The 12,000-nt window shown below is 33.6% G+C and overlaps 1 long non-coding RNA gene across 12 annotated transcripts; it reads left to right on the forward strand.

Annotated features, from left to right (window-relative positions):
- The first annotated feature begins 198 nt into the window (after positions 1 to 198).
- On the forward strand, positions 199 to 12,000 carry LOC132605656 (uncharacterized). Of its 12 annotated transcripts, XR_009569313.1 has the most exons (9): positions 208 to 989; positions 4,407 to 4,498; positions 4,764 to 4,956; positions 5,502 to 5,561; positions 7,035 to 7,142; positions 7,471 to 7,521; positions 7,801 to 7,856; positions 9,626 to 9,700; positions 11,263 to 12,000. It is a non-coding gene; the product is annotated as an uncharacterized LOC132605656 (long non-coding RNA). The 12 variants fall into 12 exon arrangements; XR_009569307.1 differs by having other exon boundaries at positions 199 to 989; positions 4,764 to 5,561; positions 9,626 to 9,768; XR_009569312.1 differs by having other exon boundaries at positions 200 to 865; positions 4,815 to 5,561.

Genomic DNA, 12,000 nt, shown 5'->3' on the forward strand with positions numbered 1-12,000 from the left:
ACTTTTGTCTTTTTCCCTAACCAACTTACACATAATACCACTCCCATTTTGACATCTCACCTAGAATAATTCTTGCTCACCACTCCACTCTTCCACAAAATATACCACCTCAGTACAAAATGACAAAACTTATAACAAATTTTATCACAAAAGGGGAGGGGTTCACGTGAATTGAGGGAGTATTATTGTTGGGGGTGGGGCTCACACAATTAAAAAAAAAAGGAAAAAATGAAAAAAAAAAAGAGAAGAATAGAAACACGTGAACAGAAAAGGGGCACAAATATAAAAAGAGAAAAGGCATAGGCATAAAAATAAAACAGAAGATTGATATAGAGAAAGTGACGAACAGGAAAAAAAAAATCCTCATTATCATCTTCTTCTTTTCTTCACTCACCATTAAGCACCAACTCCACTGTTTTCCGCCAGCAGCCACCACTTCCATCACTTTATCATCATCATCAGCCGCAACACACACTACACTTAGACCTCACACACCTACACCACAATAATCCTACACTAATTGGCCGCATCACACAATTTTTTGGGCTTGACCTCCACCTCCTTCATAAACCCAAGAACTGATTCCTTTATTTTTCAATCATGGGATAAATAAATCGTCCTAATAGCCTACAGCCAAAAAAAAACATAACCATCTAAAAACACCTAATAGCTAGAATATGTGAAAAACGGGAGTAACTAGAGAAAAAAGGAAAGGAAGAACCTAAGCTTCTCTTTTTTTTTTTTTTATATCCACCATGTGAGAGTCTCAAACAGCCATGAAACAACTGAGAAATTAACCATCACCAAATAACCGTGGTCGATCCCCAAAGTTCAAGGTCAGTCGAGGTTGTCGAGTTCCGATGAGGTGAGGTTTTTCAGTCGAGGTCTCTATTCTGGGTTTTCGCTCAAAGTTCACGGTTGAAAGCCCATTTGAGGTTGTATCTGGTGTCTAGAATCTTTTAAACAAAGAAAATTTGCTTCATTGAAAGGTCCAATTCTTTATTCTCTATTTTTATATGATGTTTGAATGAAAGATTTATGTAGTTTATTTGCATACTTGTGACGTGTTGAAGTGATTTTTTTTTTTTTCTCTTTCTTTTGATTGAAATGCAATGTTGGATTTGCTGGGCATTAGCTTGCTGTTCGTAAAAATTATAGTTAAATGTTTAGTGTCCCCACTACTTCAGATTGTTAGATTATAGAATGTTTATGCTATAATGGGTATCACTGTATCTCAATTCAATTAAATGAATAAGTCTGTGTTCCGTTCATTTTAGCATTATGTGAGAATGAGTTTATATCAAAAGTGCATTAACTTTTTTTTAGCGATTAGCCTTCTTGGGTCACATGCATACATCATTAGTTTCATTAGTCTTTTTTGAAAATACTATCTTTAGTTTCTTTTCTAAGATCCAAGAGGTTCTCTCTTTACACAAAAATATGATTCCTTCCATTAAATTTAGTGTTTTGCTTTTGTTGAAATGATGCGTGTGAAATAGTAATTGCTTTGATTGTTTGACGTTTCCGACTGTGTCGACATTCGTGTCGGGGTTCTAATTCCAAACGATAAAAAAGAGTACTTTGGACCGAGAGTGATATTAAGGCCCAATTAATTAAGTGGTGATATGAGCGAGACGAGATGCGAATTATTTCAAATTTTATTGCTAGTATAAAAAAGAGTGGTAAAACCAATTGTGAGGGAGCGAGATGGATTGCGAATTTATTCAAAACCCATTGTCAAGGAGTGAAAAATAATAACCAAATAATAATAAGTCTCGGATTTCAGAGACAAATAATTCCCTTTAACGCTAGATGAGCTTTAGGCACGTTTCAATATGTTTGTTTCGATTAAGAATGCAGTTACGCATCTTATTTCGAGACGTTCTTAAATAACTCAAGGATGCAGTTATGCACCTTGGCCAAACTCGTTTTTAATAATTAATTTTGTTTCGAATAAGAATGCAGTTATGCATCTTACTTTGAAACGCTTAAAAGATTCGGAATGCGGTTACGCATCCGGTTTAAGACTAATAAAAGTTCAACAATAAAAGCACGAGCAAATCAAGGCTCGGGAACATAATTTATCCAAAATAGATTAAGCTAAGTATAAGTCGATAAAGCGACCATGCTAGAACCACGGGACTCGGGGAATGCCTAACACCTTCTCTCCGATCAACAAAATTTCTTACCCGGTCTTCTGTTTTCGCGGACCATAATAAAGAGTCATTTCCTTTTGATTAGGGATTCATAAGGTGGCTTAGAACACCAAAACTTAATTCCAAGTGGCGACTCTGTAAATAAAATAATCCCTTTTCAAAACCGTCACTTCAAATGGAAAAACCCTTTAATAATAAAAACTTGCGCGTTTATAGCGAGGGGGCGCAAAAAAGGGGTGTGATAAAACCTACTAAAAAGAAATAAAGGTCAAAATATCAAGATTAAGCTTAAAAGAAATACTTAATGCTGATAATCATGTAAAAACTAAGGGAGAGTCAAAAATCACGCGTCTACAGATTTTATTCTAGAAATGAAGGAAATTAATTCGAATTGGGAGTTAAGATGGTTTGATGTTGAAATTATAGTTAGATTTCAGTTTTACTTGAAATAGAACAAATTGTTTAATTTGACATCGTTTAATTTTTACAAAACATTTATTATAATGCTACTTTGTTCCTTGGTTATAATATTAAAACACATTTTCTTTACATATATTTCATGTTTGTTACAAAAGGTTGACATTTATATGAATTTACAAATTGAATATAAGTATTTGTGTCATAATAAAAACTATATAGATAGATTTTTATGACATTTGACATTTTTATTTGTTGACATTAGTCAAAATGTCAGAATTTTAATGTGACATTTTACAATGCAGCAAGTAAATGTCGTAAAGAAATTTTTACCACATTAATCTAAATGTCAGAAATTTTAAGCGGCATTTCATAAATGTCATAAATTCCTTACCGACATTTACTTAAATGCCGTAAATTTCTTACCAACATCTACCTAAAATTCGTAAATTTCTTACTGGAATTTGCCTAAACTCAGAAAATAAATGTCATAAATTATTTTTGACATTTAGGTAAATGCCGGAAAATAAATGTCGTAAAATTTCTTACCTGACATTTACCTAAATGTCGCAAAATAAATGTCGTAAATTCTTTTCGACGTTTACCAAAAATGTTGTAAATTTCTTACCAACATTTGCCTAAATGTCACAAAACAAATGTCGTAAATTCTTTCCGACATTTACCAAAATGTCGGAAAATAAATATCATAAATTTCTTACCGACATTTGGCTAAATGTCACAAAATAAATGTCGTAAATTCTTTCCGACATTTAGTAAATGTCGGAAAATTCCTGACACTAACATTTACGACATTTGATCCAAATGTAAATTAAATGTTGGTAAACTAATTTGCGACATTTAATCAACTTAATACGACATTTACAAAATGTCATCATATATACACTTTCTTGCAGTGTGTCCATCAGTTACCTTAATGGAGTAGCTGACCGACAACGTTTACCGATATTCGTGTCTCGAAAAAACTTATCTTTTTAGTAATGACAATTGAGAGCGACAGTTGAAGGGGGATTGTTCATTGTCGAAAAAACTACAGTGCTGGTGTAGGGACGTAAACCAAAACTAAGGTTAAAGTCCACAAATGTGGGCAAATATTAGACCTGAGTAAAACATATCAAATTGTTCTGTTAGCGGCATTTTCCCATTACTTTTAGCTGCTTTATTTTTATATATTTTTAGCACCAACTTCAATGATGTATTATAATGCTTGTATCGCATGTGAGAATATGTTACTCCCTCCATTCCACAATAAGTGACTCTTTTAGCTTATGCACACTCTTTAAGAAATTGCTCAATCCTAAAAAATTATGAGTATTTTTACTAACTTATCCCTAATTAATGCTTAAAAAAGGAAAAGTTATTTAATAATTCTTGATTATAAATAAGGGTACGTTTGGAAGAATATGATTATTTTCTTCTAGAAATCCTAAAGCGTCACTTATTTTAAAATAAAATAAAAAGCCTAAATGGCCACTTCATATGAAACGGAGGGAGTACATAATAATAACTCGACCTAGTGAGTACTTAACAAAAAGATATAATGACTTGGTTAATGAAGAGAGAATGAGGATTGAATTGAAAGGCTGCTTTTCGCTCTTTGTGGGTTACCCCGGTATTATCAGAACATTTTGATAACAGGGGTAATCAAAATAGGTCTGTCTGCCTTGTTTTTAGCGTGTTATTCCACCTCACTTCTCCTTTTGGTTACCTATTATTATTGTTGTTGGTTTTCCAAAATAAATTGTTACCTTCCCAGTTATTTCACTGACAGTTTTGGGTGTGAAGTAGGTAAATATTTGGTTCTGTTTTCTCCAGATTGTTAGAGCTATTCTCGGAAATCAAAAGAACAAGACAATGTCGCACTTGATATATATGCTAATGTCACCTATGAATACATTCTTTTAAAGGTAATTTAGCATATCGCCCGATGAATCTGCTGGTTGAGTTTGCCGCAGAACATATTGGATAGTTTTAAGTAGCGAGCTTATTATTATTCTCATTGTTCTTGCTTCTATTTTGAGTAGCGAGCTTATTATTATTTTGAGTAGCGAGCTTATTATTAATCTCATTGCTATTAAGGGTCACCTATTGTCCTGTATGTGCCAGTAGTCCTGTGTTATTGTATCCGGTAAAGTATTTTGTTTAGTTCTATGCTGACTGTGGCTTTAACAGATTTGGTAAACTTCTCCATTTGAAGATGCTATAAGTTTGTCTGAATTTCAGAATTATGAAGTTGGTTTAGAGGCAGAAGTAGTTCTTCTAGATCTGTTGAGACAAGCAAAAGTCTCCTAACATGGTGAGCTACCCGAGTAGAAGGCCTTCATTGAAAGGCAGATTGAGCAGCCTAGATCAAAAGCCTCACCAGGTGAACTGTTGAAGGATCCAAAATCCTCTTTGATGTTGTCAATTACTTTGATAATGATGTTAGTTGCTTAATATGGTTTGCTATCATTATGTATCATGACTAATCTGTGTCCTCTCTTGATTGGTAATTTAGAGTATCAACTATGACATTTTTAATTGTCATTTTAGTCACTGCTTTAGGTAATTCTTGATTGGTTATGTGAAATTTCAACTAGAAATGTTTATTTAAAAGATAAAAAGGTAATAAAATGAACAACAAGCAAAAAAGTGAAAGAAAAGAATCATATATATCATATATATATATATATATATATATATATATATATATATATATATATATAGGACAAAGGCCCGCTGACGTAGCATGCCTCATTGATCAGAAAACCTATTTATCTATTTTCTCAGGTTTTTGCCTTTTCCCTTTTATCTAAAAGCCTACTTTTCTTTAATGGTTGTCCCCAAAGGGACACCATTTTAAACACCTTAATTAATAACGCTGTTTCACTTCCTCTTACCCTGGGTCTCAACAATCAACAATCAACAAAGTGGACTCGAATAGATACTCCAGTAAGGGACAGATGAATGCAGAGAACCTTCATTATAGAGGTAAATCTCTTTTTAGCTACTATTTTTTAATATCGTTCTCCCCTTCATATCTCGTAGGTGTTTCATCTTTCTTCTGATTCCAATATTTGCGTTCTGATAAAGGTATATTTGATGATTATCTATTCCCAATTAAATAAGTACTTAAGACTTTGTCTTTTCGGTAAATCCACTTCCGGAATATTATAGGACTTTCTATATATGTTTGGTTAGTGCTAATTGTCTGCTTGGAGATGAAGGCAAGGCAATATATGAAAATTAAAAGACACTTATGTATACATATTCTGTTTCAATATGTACACATATACTTCTGTATGTGAGATATGTGCTGGCATAACTAAAAGCTATATAATTTTGTGAAGTTTATAATAGGTAATATAAGTCTAATGTTATTTATAGAAAACCTGCATAACTATTATATGTAGACCTGTCCGATCCCGGAATAAAATTTTGTATGTTTCCGCGTTTTCCCCCTTTTCTCTATTATTATTCTTGCAATAGCTTTATTCTAGGATTAAAAGTCTTAAATTGCATCCAAAAGATTAATTTGCAAGGTAGTGATTGACAGATTACATCTGATTCTTCTTAAACGCTAATTCAAATTTTTGTATTTACTTGGTTGTAGCCCCTTGGATGCTCATCATGTGTGGACGATATCTGAATAAGCTACTTGATGCTTATCTACCAAATCCGTAGAGTAGAATGATGAACTCAAAAACATGTAGTTCGACCGATCTTAAAGCATATCACGTTCCTTTTTAAAGATTTTTGGGCTTCTTATTTTTCTCTTTGTGGTGTTTTAGAATTTGATTATAATCACAGGACATAGGCCTCGTGAAAAAAAAAGTTATAAACAAAAAAGGTGAACAAAAAAATGTCAAAGAAAAGGAAGAAGAGAAGAATCTATATTGGGGAAACGAAAGAGGTCATGAGGGACAACTAACAAACTTAACAATTTCTGAGTTAAAACAAAATAAAACTAAAAAGAAAACCAATAAAGAAAGAACAAAGCTGTATGGGGAAAAAAAAAAAGGAAAAGTCAAAAATAAGAAAAAGTAGACAGGAAATTCTAATTTTGTGTAAACTGGGAATCAATCACAGGCCAGGCCTGTCATGACTATCCAATTCAGGCTCTCAACCAAAGCACCCAGCACAACTTTTGTTTAATGGGTGCTACTCAAATAATATATCCATTTTTAAAGAAGTTTCTGTAATAATACATATAGTTTGTGTATGGGTCAATGGGTGCTCGAGCACCTTAATACAGTACGTGGGTCCGCCCCTGTGGCGCTCTCTAGTATCAGAATGCCTATTTATCTTTTTCCTCAGTTTTTTGCCATTTAAAATATTATCAAAAACAATTGTTTAATTAAATAAAACTCAGGAAATCCTTCGGCCTTCGGTTAAAGCAATCCCAAAAGACGCTAATGTTTCCGGTTAAATAGAACTCTAACAGGCACTTCTTTGTCCACACAGCTCCTTCTTCATGTTCTTTCTTCCCAATACCTTACAGCGAGTCTTCGACTTTTCAGATGATGTATGTAAAAAAGACTCTGCATGCGTCCTTATTTACTTCGGTGCCAGGTGAGTGCTCTGTCTCTTACTTACGTTGAAAAGTTGGAATTTATTCCCAACCCATGAATAATTTCTTTCATTTAATTTTACTTTTTTGTCTTAATCAAAATGTATAAGTTTTCTCAATATATTTTGTACTCTGAGTTGCGGCTGTAAAATACTCGAAAGCCATTTATGAATGAATAACTCTGACTATTATGTATTACATGCAACACATTTATAATAAAGCAGTTCACCTGTAGATAATTCAATTTGATTTGGCTTAATCGACTAGAAATTTATTGTAATACGGGATGGAGGAGAGTCGTCTAATATCCTTAAACCTTTGCTTGTTCAGTTTCAATACATGGAGTTTTCAGTTCTGCAACGGAGAAGAAGCACACGACCGGTATGTGTCTCAATATTTTACTGATGTTTACAAATTTGTTTCTGCATTAGCTGCGTTTGCCTCCATATATATCAAACACTGATTAACTTGAAATTTATTTGACCGTTCATCGTATTTGGTGTTGCCGAAAGCTGTGATTATAAGGATAAGAATCACTCCAAGTCAATTATTATTTCATCACTTGCCTTCAGTGTGCTTCTATGCTTATATGCTTTACTCTATGACATAAATAGTTTGGATTGGATTTTCTGCATTATCTCAATTTATTATGAATGCTAGCATTGCAGGAATAGAGTTCACCTGTAGGATATAACCATCAAGCTAATCAGTGCAAGGTTAGTTCATTGTCAGTTCTATGTACGGATACAAATCTCATCAATTGGTTCAATTTTCTCAAGGTGTCTCCTTATTAAATACTCTTTTGCTCTTCTTTTCTCTCTATTTCATAGTGCACAATATAATTTTTTCAATTGGCATGTTGTACACATAGCTATTGTTTAGCAGGGAAATGTTTATTCTTCAAATTCTAAATTCATGATACTTCATAGAGTTGAAATGTCAGTTTTTAGAACTGTTTACATATCTGGTCATAAAACTGGTGACTAGAGTTCAAAATGATATTTGACTCATTTAAAGAAATATGATTAGAGCAAGAAATACGATACAAGAGAAACGGATCATGTTAGTCTTAGCAATTCAAATATGTTAAAACTTAGTTGTGTAGGTGAATATGCCTATCATCTCCTGTGTTAGATGTTGTCGGCTTTAGATCTTTTTACCAGTTTGAAGGTACGATCAATGTTGAGGAAAACTTTAACCATTGTTTAAGAAAAAGATGGGTGCAGTGTGTAATTATTGATCATGATGAAACGGAACATGAGTTCTGGAACATAATTCTGCAGTTTTTTTAAGGCTGATTTGTTGAAACTTTACATGATCACTGGACGAAAGGTTACATTATGACAGCTATAGTGTTGCACTTTTGAACTAAGACGTGCATTCTTTGGCATGATTCTAAAAAATTTGAATGTAAGAAGTATATCAATATGCTCTAATTTGAACTAATTCCTTTACAATAATAAAATCAGTTTAAAGAAATTTGAGATGATTCGTCAAAAAGATTATATTCTCTAAGTTTCAAATGATATTGAATCAATTATAGAGTTTATAATGTTATTCAACTGAATAGTGTGATGGTATCTGGCTCCACAATGGCACAATCACAATTTTCTATCAACTTTTGGCACACACATTAACATCATTTGTCAACATTCTACTTTTATTAAGAGGGTATTTGGATTGACTTTTTAAAAATAGTTTATAAGTTAAAAGCTAAAAGTCATAAGTCTGCAATACCCTACTTTTGTCTTTTGACTTATTTTTGTACTTTGGCCTAAACGTAAGTGCTTAAGCATTTTTTATATTTCCCAAACACTAAAAAAAAAAAAAAAAAAGCTTAAAAGCCAGTAAGCAGTTAAAACAAGTCAATCCAAACACCGGCTAAGTACTGAAAAAATATTAAGTTTGTTTTCCTTTCTGTTCCACATAAGCAAACAACTGTAAGGTATTGATAATTCCCTTTTTGGAGAGTATAGACTGGTTAGTCTTGTGTTGATGGGAGAATTTAGTAAGGTTGGAGTTAGGATATGTCACCTTTCACAAAAGATACACGACAAGGTACTATTTGAGTACTTCTAGACAGAGTTGGAGGTGACATTTTGAGGTGTAGTTCATGGCTCTGATTCCTTTGTTTGGTTTAAGATGTCTATGGCGCCAAGAGGAAAGAAAATTCTTACTACAAATAGTTATCACCAAGTATGGAGATATTTATAAATCTTTGTACATTGGTTCCAAGAAGAAATTAAAGTACATACAACAATGTCATAATTTAAATATTCTCTTGAGTGAACAATAAAGTATGAGGAAAAAAGAAAAGAAGAAATGTTAAAAATCATCTATCGCAGTGCAAAGCAAGGCGTTGATAATTGAACTTATTCCTTTATGTGGAGTGACTACTAAACCAAATACCATTAGCTCTGAATGTTGAAAGGCGTGTGTGTCATAATATATGCTTCTGAAATCTTAATTTTCCTTTCGCTTGTAGGAGCAGGGTGAGCTAATTATTGCAGAACAGTAACTACGTTATGCAAGGAAAGAAATTAACCAGGCTGTACATCAGGTGAGAGAAGTCGCCAACATACATTCAAGTATGTAGCGCACTCTATTCTGGACATTCTTAGCCTTGAGGTGATCTTTCACAACATGAACTCTGCAACCTGAAAGATCTTACCTAGGCAGTATGGACATTAAAACAGTCACAAAGATACTGCTCTTAAAAGGGTGCAAAGGATGTTCCGACTAGAAATTTTGAGAACAAGGAGTTGAAAAGAAAAATAATATTAGAAATTACGTGTTTAGAAAGCAGTTAACTCTGGAAGTTAGGACTTTGTCTTGAAGTTGTGGTTGGGTACCAAAGACGCGCTCAGTTCTTCTCTAATTCCCCCCCCCCCCCCCCCCCCACCACCACCCGACTCGCCGAGTGCTTGAACAGATAGTATCATTGTCTTATGGGTTTTGTTTAAAGGGTTTGAGATTCTTTTCTTGCAGGATAAATCGTTAGATTTGCTTACAGGTACATGATTTTTTCCACTGTTGTGAGTGGAACAACGAAACTGAAATAGCGTCAAATAAGTTCTAAAGTAGGTGCTATAGCATATTGATGTTTGGTTTGTAGGTTAGATGGTAATTGTTTGGGCCAGTAGGTGGTCTTGGTATGAGGAAGCAATTGATATGATGCGTGAATTTGTAGGTTGAGAATTATTTCAGACATTACAAACAGGGGCGTATGTAGTGTTCGAGGTGGGGGTTCAATTTGAACCCCTCACTTTCAACGGGGTGCATAAATTTGTGTAAAAATTTATTGAAATTACAATAAATAATAGATATGAACCCATAATTTTTAAAATACCAACGAAGAATCCTGAAAAATTGAACCCATAAAGCTTAAATCTTGAATCCGCTTCTGATTACGACCTATTATCAATTAGACATACAATTGCCCTCTACTAAATAGTTCAACTGTATGTGAAAAGCTAGAGAAAAGACCATCAATTCTTGGCAACTTACTGATAACTGGTTCTAGAACATTGTTACTGCTTTGTTTTGCGGTAACCAATAAACATATGGTAGGCTTTGAACTGTGGGTTTGACCTTTTGGCCAGTTGTGTTGTTGTATGGTAACTTTGTGAAAACTTGATTAGTACTAATTGTACTGTACATGAAACAAGGAGGTAAGATCGCCTTCAAAGTCAATGTTAGCTTTAGTAGTCATGAGTTCTTGACTGAACTAATCAAACAATGTACACTTTCCTATTGTTTTTAGCCTTGAATATTTTATTTGCTTTTATATTTATGCAGCTTTGACTGTAAAGTTTCATTTTAATTTTTCAACGGTTAAATTTATATCCTATTTATGAAAGATTAGAATTCTTTCCCCTTCGCGAAGCGCATTATTTCATATCTATGCTTTTCTTCATCCTCCTTCCAGGTTATTACGCAGAATCTCTATAGATTATAGCACTCAGAACTTAAAATATGAGTTATTGTTTATTTATATAATATGACATCTCTTTTATAGCACTCTGAACTTAAAATATGAGTTATTGTTTATTTATATAATATGACATCTCTTTGTGTCATTTCGTAATCATGAACTCATGATTGTGCTAATTAATTCTGCAGTTGATCGATCTGGTTCTAATTATATCTAATTTGTGGTGTCTTCTGGATGATGATTAAAGAAGAAAGAGAGCAAAAAAAGAGCCACGAGAAAAGAACTATGAACACTTTGAAAAGTTATGCTATGGAATAAGCAGAAGAACAAAAAAGAGTACTGCAATGAACAATCTGAAAACAGTAGTGGATAAACACAACATCATTGACAGGTACGAGACACAAAATGAGGAATGCCAGAATATTGGTGATATGCATTCTTCTACTGATGAGGATAAGAGAGCAAAGGCACAAGAGAATACTGGGAAACAAGATATGTTGCTCCCGACTAGCCTCAATACTGCTAATGGACAAAATAAAGGTGGCATGACCATGGTAGACTTGGGTTCCATATAAGTTATACTTAACACCGGACTGAACCAAATGCATGGCCCTGACATCCAAAATGTCATTGAACAACTGGTGGTGGAGAGTGATGAGGACAGTGTTTCAATGGAGCATATACAGATGATGATGAAAAGGTAGCGGACAGTTTGGTACAAACATTTGCACTTACATCCATTGAAGATGATTTAAGGCGCAGTTCGGTTCGTCGAAGTGGGGGATAAGAATTTTGGATGTTTAAAATACAGGAATAACCACTGTCTAGTCCCTTCCATGAGCAAGAAATTGGGACACCCACTGGATATTTTTATGTTAATTCGAAAACATCAAAGTAAATCCAAAATGAATTTACCTGGTACTGGA

Source organism: Lycium barbarum, chromosome 8, assembly GCF_019175385.1.
Source record: "Lycium barbarum isolate Lr01 chromosome 8, ASM1917538v2, whole genome shotgun sequence".
Taxonomy (NCBI): domain Eukaryota; kingdom Viridiplantae; phylum Streptophyta; class Magnoliopsida; order Solanales; family Solanaceae; genus Lycium; species Lycium barbarum.